The sequence below is a fragment of the Trachemys scripta genome, chromosome 8 (assembly GCF_013100865.1).
Source record: "Trachemys scripta elegans isolate TJP31775 chromosome 8, CAS_Tse_1.0, whole genome shotgun sequence".
Taxonomy (NCBI): domain Eukaryota; kingdom Metazoa; phylum Chordata; order Testudines; family Emydidae; genus Trachemys; species Trachemys scripta.
The window spans coordinates 93,851,866-93,869,910 of record NC_048305.1 but is presented as its reverse complement, the minus strand read 5'-3'; the positions used below and the strand labels follow the sequence as shown (position 1 = coordinate 93,869,910).

Below are 18,045 nucleotides of genomic sequence, written 5' to 3'. Positions count from 1 at the left end.
TTGTATTTAAGATTATACAAAATTATAGTGCTGGCTGAAGCCTTTTGTTGTACATCTTGCAATCAATTTAGCAGAACAGCAGTTTATTGTTTGCAAGGATGCTGTATATTTCAGTTAACCACCTAATCACTGGAAGATTTTTTTTTTTTTTTTGCAAGCTAACAGATGTTGTTGAAACTCTGACTTGAGACTGTTCACAAGTGCCTGAATACAAAAAGGCATCGCGGGAAAGGCATGATCTGCTTTAAGGGGGAAAAAAGTCCCACAGTCATTGAAGCTGTTAGAACACTGCTTGAAATGTGTGAAAGCCATCTTCAACCTCTTTTCATGTTGATCAGATTTTGAAATCAAACAGTGGGCCAGTTTTGGGAAAAATGTGTAGAGTAGCTGTGAGGTAGGAAACTTCCTTCAAAAAATTAGGAAATGAAGAGAGATGGTTCATATATATCATTTGTAGAGGATATATTTGAGGGAGATGGGAAGATCTTTGGATACTTTTTCATTACTGACAGGTTGTTAGTACATTGTATGGTAGATCAAAACCAAAGATCTATAGAAACCAAGAATATATTCCTTCTTAGCATATGCACAATGTGCCTCAGGTGGCACGTGATCAGGATTCATCACCGAATTTGGTCCGCTGGTTGGATCATTAGCTTCCCCGGCCCAGGTCAGGTACTAAGGGGAATGTGACATGAACGCTGATCCATGTCCCCCAATGAAAGTACTGACATGAGCTGGCCACAATTTGTGGTACAGTCCTGGCAAAATTTTGGATGAAAGTATTTACCATCTTGTGTGGGGTTTTAGCGTATTGTGAAATGTAAAGAGCTCAATAGATTTTCAGAGCTTGGTTTGTGAAATCTATTTCCAGCTCAACAGCTTGCAAAATTGTTGCAAATCAGAGCCAAGTGCAAATTTATAATATGATGTATAAAGAGACACAAACCAGGCGACTTGGGAACGAAATAGCAAGAGACTTATGCACACTGGTTTGACATCCAGAAGTTGCATGGGAATCTGTAGATCCACCATCCCATGATTCATCTAGCACCGAGAGACAAGCTGAGACACCAAGGTGCTGACGGCACTAGGTGGACAGCGGATACCAGATCTTTCCACTGAGCAGGAACAGGTGGGGACCCACATGAGCTCAGTTTTCTTTTGGATATGCTCTTACTGGGCACTAGAGGACCTTGAGTAGGCCCTGTTTACTCAGCAAGAGATGATGGGCCATTTCACCTCTGTGCAGCAAAAGGTGAATACAGTTGGTTAGATGACCATGCATGGGGTGACAGTCAAACATGGCATTACTTCTACTATATTGCTGTCAGTGGGTTCCTTTTCTGGTCCTGCACTGTGATCTCTTCCCTTTCCACCGTGCATGAATATGTGGCAGGTTTCCAAGAGGGGAGCCAGTTGAGGAAAAATTTCTAGCCGTTTCGAGCACTCAGAGTGAAGGCTCTGAGTTTGAGGATGAAGCAAAGGTGGTGGTGGTTTTTCATTGCTTTTTTTTATAGTGTGGCAGCAAATACACCAGCCTGTTTGCTATCAGGATCACTGATTCTTATAGCCTTTGTACTGTGACTTCAAGACAATACAAAATATGTCCCCTAGAATCCTTAGGTTCTGGGCTCCATGGATGACACCTGAATACAGAGGGTATCATCAGGACCATGCATCGCTAATTAATGTGCCAGCTGGCCACTTATTAGGTTGCCTCTCTTGAGGTAGGGTTGCCAAACCTTCAGGATTGTCCTAGAGTCTCCAGGAATCAAAGATCATTATTCAATTAAATATTATGTCATGTGATGAAACCTCCAAGAATACATCCAACCAGAATTGGCAACCCTATTTGAGGATGGGGAATAAGATGAAATCAAGTGTCCATCCAGGGAGACAGGTGGGGCAGACCATGTGCAAGATCTCAATATTTTGGAGGATCTAGAAATTTGTTGGATCAGTGCCCTGTTTAGATCAGCTTGTGATCTTTGTATTCAAACTCGTATGCTGAGAAAACTGACCAGATGGATCACAAGTGTAAGTACTTAATCATTATTTCCCCAGATATAGTTAAAGCTTTATGAAGCTTTGGGGTTTCCCTTCTTTGTACCTTTAGTATCTGAGAGCAAGTTTAATATCGCTCTGAAAAATCCCTATAGGAAATGCCCTTTTCCCTTGGTGGTGCATTCCTCATAGTTTACAATTCCACTCAAAATTCCCTTCGTTGTCTTTATTAAAGCCATCAGTTGTTATTACTTCCCTCTTTTCTACCTGTCTGTATGAATAGTTTAAGCCTAGTGATACAGGAGGGGTCTGATGCTAGGTGCTCCCCAACCTCACCCTGATATATCAGGACTAGCCCGCTTCCTAGGATTAGGTCCATAATAACCCCAGACTCTGCGGGTTGTTTCACAAGCTGCCTAAGTAAGCAATTCTCCATGACCCTTTATACATCCTTTCTTCTCTTTAATTTTTCCCTGATTGTTATCCCAATCAATAGCTAAGTAATTGAAATTCTTTATGATCAAGGACCTAGTCTTTTTACAGGCATAACTTATCAGGAAAAAAATGTTCTTATCTGCTTTCCTTCTTTTTGCAATTGCATTGGTTTTATGTCAGTTGTACATGTACATACGAAGACATAGCAAGGTTGTAGATAATTATGTATACAAAACCAATCATCAAAAATTACATAGAGCATACAAGACATTTATTTTCAGTATATACAGACCCTGGATTATTCACTTCCTTGCTAGATCTGAAAAGACTCTTGAGATGGTGGGCCAGATGCTTAGCACCACTCTACCTGCTTCCAATGGCGCAAAGCAATTCTATAGCCAGTTTTACCAGCCCCTTGAAGATTCCACCTCTGTTGGGGAACATGTGGTTAGTGTAGAGTTGTGTTAGTGGTACTGTCTCCGCCTTCCTTGGCCTCTGGTGCAGGGGTGTGGCTGAGGGAAATGTGCATGGCTGGGTGGTAGTCCGTGTGCCTTGGGAGTCCCTGATTGCCAGAACAGCTCTCAAACTGCTTTCATTTGTGTTGACAAATGGAGATTAGTCCTAGGACCTGGGGTCCTATGATGGGGTTTACAAACCCCTCACTAAGATTAAAGGAGTGGTGGAACAGTATTGGGCCAAGAAGGCTCTGCAGCTGCCAGGCAGGTTCCCTGTGGAGGACCTGCTTAAAAGGGGAGCTCTGGCAGTCAGGTGGGGAAAGAGTAAGGGAGAGACTGGCTGCAAGAAGGCAGGCAGGTGGTAGCTGCTGAAGCAGAGCCATCTACAGGGGAAGACCAGGACCGAGTAAGACTCAACTGGGAGAGTGGGGAACTGATCCCGCCCCCTTTCCCTCTTCTCCTTGACTAGGGGGAACAACTGGACTCTGGGAGTGAGCTTGGAAGCTACCTTCCCCCTCTCGCCCAACCTGCTAGGGCTCCAAATTACTGAGACCGTGGAAGGAGAAGGCTGGGGCCACATCCCCAAACTGAAGGGAAACAGGGAAGGTAGGAAGAGGCCTGGGGAGGCTGATCTGGAGTAGCAGCCAGAGGGGTCTGTGCCACTCTTTGCCTCTCTCCCCTTGGTCCTGGGCCGGGACGCAGTGAAGAAGGAGGGCCCAGGTCCTCCTACCCTTCTCTAGTCCCCCCCAGCCACCTGAGAGATCCCGGAGGACACTGACTCCAGAGTGAAGCCTGCTATAGGACGATAAACGTGTCTTAAAACCTCCTTGCACATCCCCACATATCCTCTAGTCTTGCACGGAGCACAGTCTGGTCGGACTGGATGATCTTGCCTAGTGTGTGTATTTGAGAATTGTGGCCTTGAATGGCTAGATAGCGAGAAGGTGTACCTCCTTCATCTGTGCCTAAATTCTGATATTGTTTTCCAGTTATTCATTTCTGATAAAGGCTCAGATCCTGAAAGTACTCCCTCTTATGAAACTCCCGTTGACTGCTAAGTCAGGTCCAAAGTCAGCCTTTCCATCAGAGCTTCTGTGGGCCTTTTGCTCAGCCATTCTGCATATGATTTTATTACATATATATAAAAACATGTACATGTATGCACATATGTACTCCTGCAATGACAGTCCACTGACAAGGGACAACGGGACTATGGGCATGATCTTACATATAGTCAGTGGAAGTTTTAGTACTGATTTCAGTGAGACCAGGATTGGACCCTTTATCCCCAACTTTTTCTCAAGCACACAGGAGTTTTCATTCTCTCTTTTCCTTGTAGAATAAGTCATTTATCTCTATCCTACCTTTGACCTCCCTCTTTGATTGCAGTTAATGGAACGGTCACCTTTATGTACTCATGTTCCATTTCTCAACCTGTCTGGACTTTGGCCTCCAAAGGTTACCACTGCTAGTGAAGTAATATGATTAAGTGAGTCTTTTTAGACAGATTTATGCAAAGAGTTTCTTCTCCAGCAAATGTCACATCTAGTCTAGTTCTGTAAAAGAGAATATTTCAAAGATGCCAACTGTCATTGAAAAACACTAAATTGTTCTACAGCACTGGTTAAAAAGACTATGGACCAGATCACACTAAGGCTGATTTACAGCACCTAAGGATCTGGCCCTACTGCTTACAATAGTACTTTTTTAATAAGGAAACAAAGAAAACAGAACTTTTCTTCTACAGTAAAAAGAAGAGCTTTCACTAGTTACCATGTAATTAAAAGGAAAAGTGATGTATTTTAAGAGTGCCTATCCGTGGGGGCATGGATCAGCGTTCATGTCGCACTCCTCGTCAGTACCCGGCCTGGGCTGGGAAAGCTAATGATCTGACCAGTGGCCCAAATTTGGTGATGACTCCTGGTCATGTGCCACCTCAGGCATATTACACATATGCTAAGAAGTGCCTATCCATAATCCATGGAGGTTGGGGAAATTTTGAAAAGCAAAAGGTAAAACAGATCTTCTCATTATTGAAGTTTTCCTGAATTATACCAGGTGGTCAGGGCCGGCTCCAGGGTTTTTGCCGCCCCATGTGGGGGCGGGGGAAATCCGTGATCGCGATCTGTGGCAACTCTACAGCTGCCGCTTCAGCCTTCGGCGGCAATTCGGTGGCTGGTCTTTCGCTACGAGAGGGAGTGAGGGACCCGCCGCCGAATTGCCGCCAAAGAGCCGGACATGCCGCCCCTCTCCGTTGGCCGCCCCAAGCACTTGCTTGCTGGGCTGGTGCCTGGAGCCAGCCCTGCAGGTGGTAACATTTAAATAAAACACAGGAAAATTCAGTTGTCTTGCATTCCTTGCAATACACTAGGATGGTACCTTACAGAACAAAGAGGCAAATATCTACAGTATATTTTATGACTTTATAGTTACGTTTTGAGATTCTAGAAGGTTCAGCACACACACAACTGCGCTTGCTGGATTTGACATGAAACAAAAATATAATAATATTCTGCACTGATACAACACTTCCCAACCTCAGATCTCAAGATATGTTTAAAACAGTAATTCCTTAAGCCTCATAACACCCTCAGTGTTGTCACCTCTTGTGATTTTTATTGTGAGCCTCACAATAGTTGGTGTTTTACTTAAAGCTGCAGACCCTGGAGTTATGTGATTATGTGAGAACCTCAGCTTTCATTTTAAACATGTATGTTTTTAGCCGTCCTGATTTTGGAGAAAAGCTTGAAAATGTGACTCAAATACACCCTAAAGGCATGGAAATAAGAAGACAAATAAACCCAGAATCTATTTTATAAAAATCACATGATTTATAAGCCAATCTCATGATATTTTTAGGCTTGCCTCATGATGCTTGAATGCTTGATGTTGCCAATACTGCACACCAGAGGTGAAGATATTGTTATCTCTATTTTATATAGTGGCTAGCAGCCAAACTTTCAACAGTGGTCACAATTCTGGGTGCCTCCATTTTTTTGGGTGCCCAACGTGAGATACCTTGGTGGTGGGCGGTATCTGCGGGCAAGAGGAGTGCATGGAGCCTCCTGGCCCCCCTGCCTAGGAGACAGACTTCCTGGCTGTTTCCAGGGTGCAGCGCAGAGCCAGGACAGGCAGGGAGTCTGCCTTAGCCCCGCTGTGCTGCTGACCAGGAGCCGCCTGAGGTAAGCCCGTGCCCCAACCCAGAGACCCAACCCTCTGCCCCAGCCCTGAGCCCCCCAAACCCAGAGCCCCCTCCTGCACCCCAAATGCCTCATCTCTGGTCCCACCCCAGAGCCTGCACCCCAACCCCTTGCCCCAGCCCAGAGTCCCCTCCCACGCCCTGAACTCCTCATCCCTTCCCCACCCCAGAGCCTGCACCCACAGCCAGAGCCTGTACCCCGTCCTGCACTCCAACCCCCGCCTCAACCCACAGCCCCCTCCCGCACTCTGAATCCCTCAGTCCCACCCCCCCAGCCTGGAACCCCCTCCTGCATCCCAAACGTCTCATCCCCATCCCCACCCCAGAGCTTGCATTCCCACCCGGAACCCTCACCCCCTTCTGCACTCCAACTCCCTGCCCCAGCCCGGAGCCCACTCCCTCACCCTGAACCTGTCATTTCTGGCCCCACCCTGGACCCCGCTCCCCCAGTTAGAGTTCTCACCCCGTCCTGCACCTCAACCCAGGGCCGACGAGGGGGGTGGAAGCCGGTACAAATTACTGGGGTCCGGCGGTCTGGAAGTGGGCCTGGGGCCTGGCTTCCCCACCTCCCCGGTCGTCGGCCCTGTTTAGCCGGTCTGCCCTTACAGGGGGGGCTGAAAATTTTTTTTTCACCGGGGCCTGAACCCACTCTCGGCGGCCCTGCCTCAACCCCCACCCCAGCCCAGTAAAAGTGAGTGAGGGTGGAGGAGAACGAGCCACGGAGGGAGGGGGAATGTAGTGAGCATGGGGGCGGGGCCTCAGGGAAGGGGCAGGGCTAGGGTGTTTGGTTTTGTGCAGTTAGAAAGTTGGCAACCCTAAACTCAGTCCCTCCTGAAACCATCTCTCTCCAGTCCCACTTACCTTACCACATTAAATAGGGCTGAATGAAATTCAAAATTCCCTTCTTGTGGAAAATTCCAACATTTGTTCTCATTTGTGGAATGGAAATTCCAAAAAATTGAGATATAGAAATATTGAATTTTTTTTTTCAAGATTTTTCATTGAAACAAAATATTTTGATATTACCAAAATCAAAATGTTTAATTTTTGTTTGTAAGACTGACCTGATTTGTTTTGAATCAATTCAGTATTAAACTAAATTTTCCCATTGTGGCACATTGCCTCATTTTAGAAGCCTGGTGGCCCCATTCTCCCCTGTGGGATAGATGTCCCAGCTGGACTACATCTCCCATAAACACCACACAGAACTTGATCAGAGGGAAATCTACATTGCATTATTGGAGATGATGTCCTCCAGAGAGCACAGCCTGTAGGCAATAATGGAGATAAAAACTACAATTCCCATAAGGCCATGTGCTGATAAGGAAATGCAGTTTGACGTTTTATTGAACTTAATCAAAACAAAATGTTTTGGGCCAGTTCAACAAAACTAAATATTTCAATTTGAGTCAAAATGATCCAAAATACAATAATTCGTTTAGATTTTTCTAATGGAAAATTGAAATTTTTTGGCAAAATTTCCTACTGAAAATTATGATTTTGTGGAAACTGATTTTTCTGACAGAAAATCATTCTAATGGAAAATTGCTGCCCAGTTCGAACATTAAATGACTAGCAAAGGTCACAAAGTGATTCATTGGTTGGGAATAGAACGCACAACTCCTGACAATTAACTATGGGCTCTAACCACGTGACAACACTTACCTTCCCATGAGCAGGGTTTTTCTTGCAGTATTTGTGTCTCTGTGAAAATGAGAAAATTCTAGGAATTTTGTAAGAATGCCTCCTATTACAAGATTTCTTTCCAAAGAATATTCAGATAACAACAGGGACAAATAAATCAGGGCTCCCAGGGGCCTCTTAGGGGTATGTCTACCCTTCAATTAGACACCTGCGGCTAGTCCATGCCAGCAGACTTGGGCTCACAGGGCTTGGGCTAAGGTGCTGTTTAATTGCAGTGTGAACATGTAGCCTGAGTTTTGGGACCCTCATAGGGGCCTCAAGCCCAGGCTGAGTCCAAACATCTATACCACAATTAAAAGCCCCTTAGCCTGAATCAGCAGGCACGGGCCAGCTGTGAGTTTTTAATTGCAGTGTAGACATACCCTAACTCTCCAGGCGCTCCCAAGCACCAGACTTAGGCTATGTCTACACTACCACAGTAAATTGACCTACGCTACGCAACTCCAGCTCCATGAATAATGGAGCTGGAGTTGACGTACCTTAGGTCAAGTTATCGCGGGGTCTACACCGCGGGGTGTCAATGGGATCTCCCGTAAATTTATCTTAATCTTCTCATTGGGGGTAGAGTACGGGGTCGACTGGAGAGCAATCTGTTGTCGATTTGGTGGGTCTTCACTAGACCCGTTAAATTGACCGCCGGTGGATCGATCTCAGAGCGTCGATCCCGTCGGTAGTGTAGACATAGCCTTAGACTCAGACTTGAAGGCCAGAAGGAACCATTATGATCATCTAGTCTAACCTCCTGCATGTTGCAGGCCACAGAACTTCACCCACCCACTCCTATAATAGACCCATAATCTCTGGCTGAATAACTGAAGTCTTCAAATGATAGAGAATCCACTATTTACGCTACCTGCATGTGTGCCATGCAGAGGAAAGCAACCCCCCCCCCCCCCCCCCCCAGGGTCTGTCACAATCTGACCCGGGGAAAAGTCCCTCCTGACTCCAAATATAGTTATCAGTTAGACCCTGAGCATGTGGGCAACACCCACCAGCCAGACACTTGGGAAAGAATTCTCTGTAGTAACTCAGAGCCCTCCCCCTCTAGTGTCTCCTCGTTGGCCATTGGAGATATTTGCTATTAGCAGCAGTCACAGATCGCCATTGTAGTTAGTCTCATCATATCATCCCCTCCATAAATTTTTCAAACACTCTTGTGCCCATTACTTGTGCAGAGACCTGGCACAGTCTAACCCTAACCACAGTTTAGAATGCATGTACTATGGCTACAGCTGCCCTTTATTCCTTTTTTCGGGGAACTCTCCGCATTTGGATAGTACTATCCTATCCCCATCTCTTAGGGGCATTAAAACAAACCTTAAACATACTTGGGATTGACCTCTCATGACATTGTACTGCAACTTTTGGCCCTCAGGGCAAAAGTCTCAAAGGTGGTAGTCCTACACGCGAGCACCAACCCACAGCTCACAGTCATGGTTTGTTGATTTTGGCTACTGTTATATATTTTTGACCCGATGCTGACCATGCCCATTTCAATGCCCGTTCCCTGGTTCAGAACTAGGCTTGTATTTTGTTTCCTTGTGTTGATCTTTCTTTAGGTTGCTGTATGGCATCTGTGTTCACTAAGGGGGAAATACTGTCCAAGCTATGCCCAGAAACCCCCCTGGATTTCTGCAGTCTCATGAGGTTACAGGATTGTAGCTGCTGGCAGAATTTGGGCTGCATTATAATTTTATCAGTAGTACTTTAAAATCTATTTCTCCTCTTTGATTTTTTTTAAATAAAAGAAAAATATGTCTCTCCTACTGAGACAAAAATACTTATATCATTTGAATTCTTGACAAGGTATAACACACACTTCTGTTTTATAGAGCGGTGCAGCTTGACAGCTATTACTAACAGTCAGCAGATCCTTGTAAAAGAGTTCAAAACGAAGTACTATAACCAGATCCAGAATGAAAAACACACAGCTACACCAGTCAGTACAGATCTTGCTGAGTGCTCAAGCAGATTCAAAGAAAGCAGAGAGGAGAATTTCAACCAGTTGTGGCTTACGTTCAATTAACCAATCAGAAAATGCATTACAAATGTGCTCCAGCCAAGAGAAGAACGCGAGGCTTTCCGGCAACTGCTAGCAGTCAGGAAATTGCCCTGTGAGGAAAATTGTGGTTTCTTTAAACTGCTGTCTGCGTACCCACTGCTAGCTAATATAATATTTCAGTTTGGACACGTAAGTGACCACTGTTCTCCAATCCAAACAATGATTAGCTGTGCAGCAAAGTCATAGATCACTAATGCATACAACTCAGGGTTTTCTTTAGGCAAACATGTACGGTAGGCCTTTAACTGTTGCTCTGCTCTTAGTTCAGAGCAGTGATTCTTCAGCTCTCCATTGGTACTTCTGGAGGCTTCCCTCTAAAACTGTGGTGATCATTTTTCTTTTTAAAGAAAGTCAAAATGTTAATGTTGTGATGATTAGATAGAAAATCCAATTACTCTGCAAACTCTGATAACGTTTTCTACCTGGTCTGTGTATCTACTCTGCATTCTTTTAGCATGCCCTTCGTGGTAGTAACGGGCACCACTTGGTGTCCTCAGACCCTAGTGTGACAGTTTCTGTTTTAGTGAATGATTCCATGGATTGTAAGGAGGTTTTATTTAGAAAATTGTCTGTTTTGTGCCTTCCTCATATAAGATGTTTCCGTTTTAAAAGGTATAAAGGTATAAAATTCAGATACTAGCAAGGGTAGCGGGAAGATTGCTTATCTGTGTGAATAACCACTGGAAATTATTCAAAGTGAAAAGATTTTTGAAATCATGTGTGTGATCTATTTATTTCTTGCATGTATGTTACTCAGGTTGGAAAGTAAAATTAAACCACCGGTAGTTTGTTCTTAGCCATTTTCAGCATCCTGATGTCCATGCACCTAGTGAGATGGTACAAGATGATTCAGGTTGTCGGTTCCCCCAAAATTGTTTCTGTTGACATTTTCTTAAAACACAGCCTCCTTATTGGGTGTAATATAATTGACAATGGGCCTGATTCTGAGATTTATTGACTGCCCTCACTTCCCACTAATTGATTTCAGTCAGCATCGAGAGTACTTGGAACCCCTCAGGAAGTGCTCCACACCTTCCAGGATTCGTCTCAGCATGGCTTTAACCTTCATAATATTTTTATTAACAAAATCTGATATCCACAGGAGTGCTTCATACTAAGTTACCCTCAATTTGTTCCTGGTGTGTAAAATGGCAGGAGCCAGTTTTCAGCAGATATGCACAAGAGATATGCCCTTCTTTGCAGTTTTGCTTAGTGGCTCGTCCTGATCTTCAGGGAAGCTCCCAACAACGTGTTGCTTGTATATTGGCTCTAGTGGGATTTTCTCTTTCTTCTGAAAAGTGGAAACATTTTGAGACACCTGGTTATAGGCGTAGGAGCTGAGGGCTATTTAATAAAATTAACCTGAGAAGCCACTGGCTGGAAACAGTTTAGCAGAAAGAAAATATAAGGGAGTGGGATGAGAGAGAGAGACCCTGCAGAAGAACTTAGAAAGGGCTGGGACTCAAATTTTTTCCACACTCCTAAAGGAGATTAGTTGTTCCATCATACTTCAATTTTCCATCCTCCTGCATTCCCTGTCCTGTAAGATCAATCCTTCTAATTTAGTAAAATAAGGTATTAAAACATAATTTTTAAAAAGGGTTTTTCCAACACTTACTAGTTTCCTCTCCTACATGAACACACACTGGGGTGTTGAGACAGAGCCCTTCTCTTTTCCCACAGCCTGGGGGGTACTCCTCTATTGGACAGCTGCCACTACTTGGGGATCTAAGAATTGGAGCAGAAATTTGTTGATAGGGTCAAAGGAGGGGGAACTAGAGCTACACCATGACTTTGAATATGGAGCCTCACTTGCTTCTGCGGTCCTCGTCTGTGTTCTGTCCTGTGCTACAACCACGTCAGAGGAGAAATGCCAGAATGTTTTTGAAGAGATGGATATTTTAGAAAATTATGGTCATTTTGGACAAATAACTATGCTTTCCCCAAATGAGTGACTGGTCCTCATCCATCCTCGTTGTGACTCCTCCTTAATCCCTTTGCTTCCTCATCCTTCTTAACAGCTCCTTTCTCGCAAACCTACCACCCATGGACCCATGTTTTCTCTGTGTTAGAGCTGGAGTTCTGATTCTGACCTATTTCTGAGCACCCTGAAACTTTATGGAACAAGAAGAGAATGATTGTATTATGGAGCCTTATTTTATCTATCTATCTTAGGGTGGTATACTACTGCTCATCACCATAGTATCTGGGGTATAGCTTCACATTTGGAGCAGGGACTTGAACCTAGGTCTCCCAAGTCCCCGATTTAGTGCCCTAACCCCACACACCCTGTCTTGTACAGAGCCTGAGCTTATAGGCATGCTCTGAGCATACTTACAGATCAGGCCTCAATGGACAGAGAGGCAGGGGAGAATGTAGTTTGAGAATTCTGATTCAGAGCTTCTGGGGCTTTGGCTTGTGCTAGGGCTTGGAGATGCTTGTTATGTGAGGTAATGTCAGGACTTAGGAGCTTTATGCGTGCCTACTGGTGGAAACTTCAGCTGCTACCTAGACCCATAGTCACCTGCTGAGCAATGGTTTTGAGAATGTCAGTGTCGTCTAAATGTTGGACTTAGCCACCTAAAAAAGGCAGGTAGGTACCTAAATACCTTTGTGAACCTGGCCCTTCCGTGTGAAATTAATAGCAATAGTGCGATCCCTCGTGGAGTTTCTGTCACTTCTTCCTTTTCAGAATCCAAACTCTGCTTGGGGTCAGGTTTATGTCTTTGATCTTTGGGGCTATTTTTCTGTAGGGTTAAGAGTTACGAGGGGGGTGTCAGTGTTGTCATTCTCTTATCTCCAGCTCCCTTGAAGATTGTTCTGGGCTTTGTGCTACCAGAAGTTTTCTCTCAGGTTTCATCTGCTGAAGTGGGGAGAGCACCCAGGGTGATAACAAATAGTTCTGTCCCCCTCTCTGAGGACTTCAAAAGAGGAAGCAGACCTCCAGTGGTCTGATCCACATCTCCTGCAGCTCCTCATTGAGAAAGAGAAGGCTGCATGCAGGTCCCTGAAAATCTCTGAGGTGCACAAACTTACAAGCTTTGGGCTTTCCTGTCTGAGGTGTTCCGTGCTCTATGGGAGAAGCCACAGAGCACGCAAGGCTGGAGGATTACTAAGGAGGGAAATCTCAGACTTTATAAAGTAGAGGGGGCCAGGGAGTGAGGGAAGACAAGGAAAAAACCTTATTCAGTTCAGATAAGCATTTGAGGTTTGTCCATCACGGTTAGGGATTCTAGCATACAGAGAGAGATATGCAGACACATTACATATGTACAGTGTGTCCTGTTGTTTGATTTATGTGGTGAGTACGTGTTTCTCTTAAATTAGCCTAATGTGCAACCTTGCTTCTTCCTAAGTAGTTGTGACAGGAACTTCAGGGCCAGAGTGTTTAGAATTGCAGATTGTCTGGCAACCCAAATAAATGTTTAATCTTAATATGACAAATTACTTAAGGCTGTCACTCTTTCCAATTACTATGCAAGACTGAACGAATACTGTATAGTAAACTTTGGATTTGACTACAGAAATATACTTGCTCCTGGGCTGAAAGTGTCTCAGCAGAAATGGTTTACAGCATGTCTTTAAAAATTGATTTAAATGTTACATCTATTACTGGTCTTGGCTTTCCAGTATCTGCCATGGGTTATTATAGACAATTGGTTCAGATGTTGTTTAAGTGGTGGAAGCTTGCTGGGAAATACAATGGATTTCAGCCAATATGCTAATTTTGATATTTTGTCATTTTATAGAATTGTGAACTCAGAGCAAATAATTTTATAATGATTTGCTGATGTAAATAAACTTATAGGGGAAATTCATCCCTGAGGTAACTAAGTTATTTCCACCGGAGTTATGCTAAGAATGAATGTAGCCTATGATTCTTCTTCTTTCTCACTCCTATTATAAAAGAGAAGGAATAAAAACAATGAACACATTAAAATTCAGGAATCTGGCTATCTTGTAACTGCCTCATTGACATTGTTTTATCCCTACTCCTGCATGGAGTAGGTTACAGTGATCGCAAAGAAAGGTCCTTCTCAGTCCGGGTACTTATTAGCAGTAGGCTGCCCCATGTGGATCTATGCGTTATTTAGAGTTTCTTATCTCCTGTTGACTAGTCTCACAACTCTCATGGAGCATTCAGATTGTAACATTTTTTCTTTGACACAATAACAGCCAAACCAGCATCTCCAATCTTGGTTCCAAGCGCACTGTAATATCACCTAGAATAGGTTTGATGGCCAGCCACACTGTAACAGCTTTCCTAAGCAAAGGTTGTGTCCTGGCATGGAGTGATCTTTGCCTTCTCTCTTCCTGCTGACCCCTGTCCGCCACTCCTTAGATAGCAGCTTCCTACTGTTTTTAAGGTTAAAGGGGAACAGGTAAAGACATGCACTTTACTCAGTGGCCAATGGGGTAGGGTAAGGCCCAGTGTGTTATTTCTTGCATGGGAGAAAGGGATGGGGATAGGGAGCAGGCAGAGTGTGATGGAGAAGGGACCAGGAAAGATGGAGCAAACAAGGCCAGATCAATCCAATACACACTCATAGCCCTAAAATGTAATTGTCCTCTCGCTGGTCTTCATCTTTTAGTCTCAATGCACTAGTGCTGCCCAGGGATCAAAGGTTGCAAATCCCTATCTTTTCCCAGAGCTATCCTTAGCCAGTTCTGTAGTTCCTACTCCATCCACAAGCTCTTCATTCCTGCCACTTCTCACGGGCACACCACTTCTCCACTGGGAACACATGGGACAGAGCAGTAGCTCCTCTCCTGGGCCAACCAGCATAGCTGTGACTGCTGTAGATGCTAGCTGGCTGGTTGGCCAGGCAGCCACTACAAAGGGTGATCCTGCCCATCTGACTCCTCTCATTGATCTGGACACAGTGGTCAAGGACAGGGCTGGCTCCAGGGTTTTTGCCGCCCCAAGCGGCAGGAAAAAAGAAAAGAAGCCGCGATCGTGATCGGCAGCACTTCGGCGGCAGCTCTACTGAGGGACCCGCCGCCGAATTGCCACCGAAGAGCCAGACGTGCCGCCCCTTTCTGTTGGCTGCCCCAAGCACCTGCTTGCTGCGCTGATGCCTGGAGCTGGCCCTGGTCAAGGAGAACAAACACGGGGGGGTGGATTTTAAGCAGCAGGCCACAATTTTATTAAATGTAAAACGAGGAGGGGCGCTACCTATCCTGTCACCCAGACTCTCACATATCAGGCATTCTAAGTGGTTCCAATTCAGGTGTTATAGGGCTTCTACCACATAACCTGCAACTTGGGGTGGACCCTCCATAGCTACCCCCAGGGCTCAGCTCACTTTTTTGAGTGCTACCCCACCCCCGCAGCAGAAGGGACAGAAGGTATAAAAGGGGGAGACCTTGGCCTGCAAAGGCCACAATGTCTCCCCCATTGCACATCAGCAAAATTCCAGGTCTTTTAGTTCTGGGAACTAAACTGTGCTGGAAAGTAGTGCTGAACTAATATCCTTACCAAGTACTACCATTAATTACTAAATCCTATTCCTATTTAACTCAAATCTACCTCCAGAATGCTGCAACGAAGGTGAACAGACCTACCAGGCCTATGCCATTTTGCCCCCTACAGAATGAAATAATTCCTTTCTGACTCCAAAACGGGTGATTGGTTAGACCTTCAACATCTGCAAACACAACTCCGAAGCTACCAGTACGGGGGAGGGAGCTGCTGAAAAAGAACATCAGACTGGCCAATGAGTGGCTGGAGACTCGAGGGAGGGGGAGGGAGGGGCTCCCTCTGCATGCCCCAATGTGTGTTCTCCTACCCTTACCAATAGCCCCTTCACCAATGGCCCCATCAAGTTTTCCACCTATTGAGGTTGGTGGGTGGCACTATTGTTGTTGTTGTTCTGCTTGCCAGCTGTCTAATAGTCATTGTTTATTGTTCCCTTGTTTATAAAAAAGTCTTCAGTCATCCAGTCAGGCAGCAGAAATACTACCACCTGCCCAGTCACAGCTCACGAACAATGAATTGCAGATCTTTGAGGTGAACTGATTGGAGACACCTCAGAGGCTGAGATTTTTCATCTGAACTGATCATTGAATTGTAGCAAGTTGCAAATCGATTAGTAGAGATCAGAGAGTGCTCTTGAATGATCCTTGCTCAGAAAAGAAGGGCAATATTTGCACCTGTTATCATTATTTGTATTGTGGAAATGCCTAGCGCCTTAGTCATGGGCCAGGACTCTATTCTAATATTTTGATCAAGGGCCTTCTCTTTACATGGAAACTCAAGAGAAGAGCTCTAAGAAGGAGAGCATCAGAGTTCTGTTTCACTACAGATTGGTTTAATTATTCAGATATTAGCTGCTTTATTGTTCATTTGGCAGAGTCTGATTTTTGTTGACATCTGTCATGCCAACATCTCTCAGCTGCTTGAGTGAGATTTCTCTGTAGCCAATGGAGTTTGAAAAAAGTCAATTATTGGATCCTTCTTGTCCTGATAGTTTGCTTAATTGTTTTTTTTTTAATTTCAGTTATGATCAGTGTTGGCACTTCTTGTACATTTTCATTTTTTGCAGCTATGTTGCTTTTCTGTTGCTTCAGTGATTTACTTGGATGATGTCTATTTCAGAATGGCTCTGTGGGCCAAATTTTGCATTTAGTTACTCTGGTATAAATCAGGAGTGCCCCAGACTTACGCCAGCAAAGGTAAGACCAGAGGTTTGTTCTATAAGTACTTAAAACTTAAAAAAATATAGACATGAAAGAATAAAAACAATGTGATGCAGCTCTATCCTCAGAAAGAGCGAGGAGTACTTGTGGCACCTTAGGCCTGGTCCCCACTAAGCCCCCCACTTCGGACTAAGGTACCTTAGTTCGAAGTACCTTAGTTTGAACTTACCGCGGTCCAGACGCGGCAGGAAGGCTCCCCCGTCGATGCCGCGTACTCCTCTCGGCGAGCTGGAGTACCGGCGTCGACGGCGAGCACTTCCGGGATCGATCCCAGAACATCGATTGCCTGCCGCCGGACCCTCCGGTAAGTGAAGACGTACCCTTAGAGACTAACAAATTTATTTGGGCACAAGCTTTTGTGGGCTAAAACCCACTTCATCGGATGCATGCAGTGGAAAATACAGTAGGAAGATATATATACACAGAGAACGTGAAAAAATGGGTGTTGCCATACCAACTCTAACAAGACTAATCAATTAAGGTGGGCTATTATCAGCAGGAGATAATCCATGGTGATAATCAGGATGGCCCATTTCCAACAGTTGACAAGAAGGTGTGCGTAACAGTAGGGGAAAAAATAGCATGGGGAAATAGTTTTTACTTTGTGTATTGACCCATCCACTCCCAGTCTTTATTCAAGCCTAATGTAATGGTGTCCAGAAAACGTGGTGGGCAGGTACTGGCAGATCAGCAGTTAGGAGGGGTTTGGAGGGTTATTTGTGTGGAGGATAGGATGGGATAAGAAGTTGAAGCTGATCATACTAGTTTTCAGACCTGCAGTGTAGTTTATTGAAGGAAAATATTTTAATGTCTGATGGTCAGATTAGAAATGTTGAGGCAGCACAGTCTAGTGGATAGAATACGAGACTGAGAGTTCGGAGGCCTGGATCCTATATGCAACTCTGCCACTGGTCTTGAGCAAATCACTCTCCCGCTTTGTGCCTCAGTTTCCCCATCCTTGTAAAGTGCATGGTACGCCAATGGAGCTTTTCACATGGCTAAGTATTTATTAGTGAAGGAAAAAAGTTGCGTCAAGGAGGAAGATTTTATTTTAAAAAATGAACAATACAGTGATAAAGAGCAACCTTAGAGTAAGTATGTTATCTGTTCCAGTTGTTTTTATTGTTAGCATGCATACAAACTCCAGAACCACAGAGCTATTGTGCATGTAATCTTTCTTTTGGCACTGCCTAAGTGGGAAGTAAGCCATTGTTGATAGGGTGATAGCACTGCCCCGGGGGCATTCAGAGCATTGTGAGAGAACAGCACTAGTGTCCTCTAGTTTATCCTTCCCCCACCCCGTAGGTGACTTTTATGCTGTCCTGGAAAGAGGACTGGAGTACTTTGCCTTTAAGAAGAGATCTTGATTACACTGCCATAAATTGTTTTGTTGTTAGCTTTTTGTATCACTAAAAGGCCAACATAGTATTGAACTTTCTACCAGGCACAGTGTTGTCAAAGATATTTTATCCATTTTATCTCCC

General features: G+C 44.6%; 1 protein-coding gene across 3 annotated transcripts in view; it reads left to right on the top strand.

Moving 5' to 3' along the window:
• Positions 1–18,045, top strand: part of FGGY (FGGY carbohydrate kinase domain containing) — a 332,123-nt gene that overhangs the window by 127,408 nt on the left and 186,670 nt on the right. Inside the window, exon 1 of one of the 3 annotated variants that reach the window (XM_034778543.1) lies at positions 9,862–9,991. The exons of the other annotated variants lie outside the window; for them this stretch is intronic. The gene's annotated coding sequence lies outside the window, so the exon portion shown is untranslated. Of the gene's footprint in view, positions 1–9,861; positions 9,992–18,045 lie in introns of those variants that run through there. 3 annotated transcript variants of the gene reach the window in all.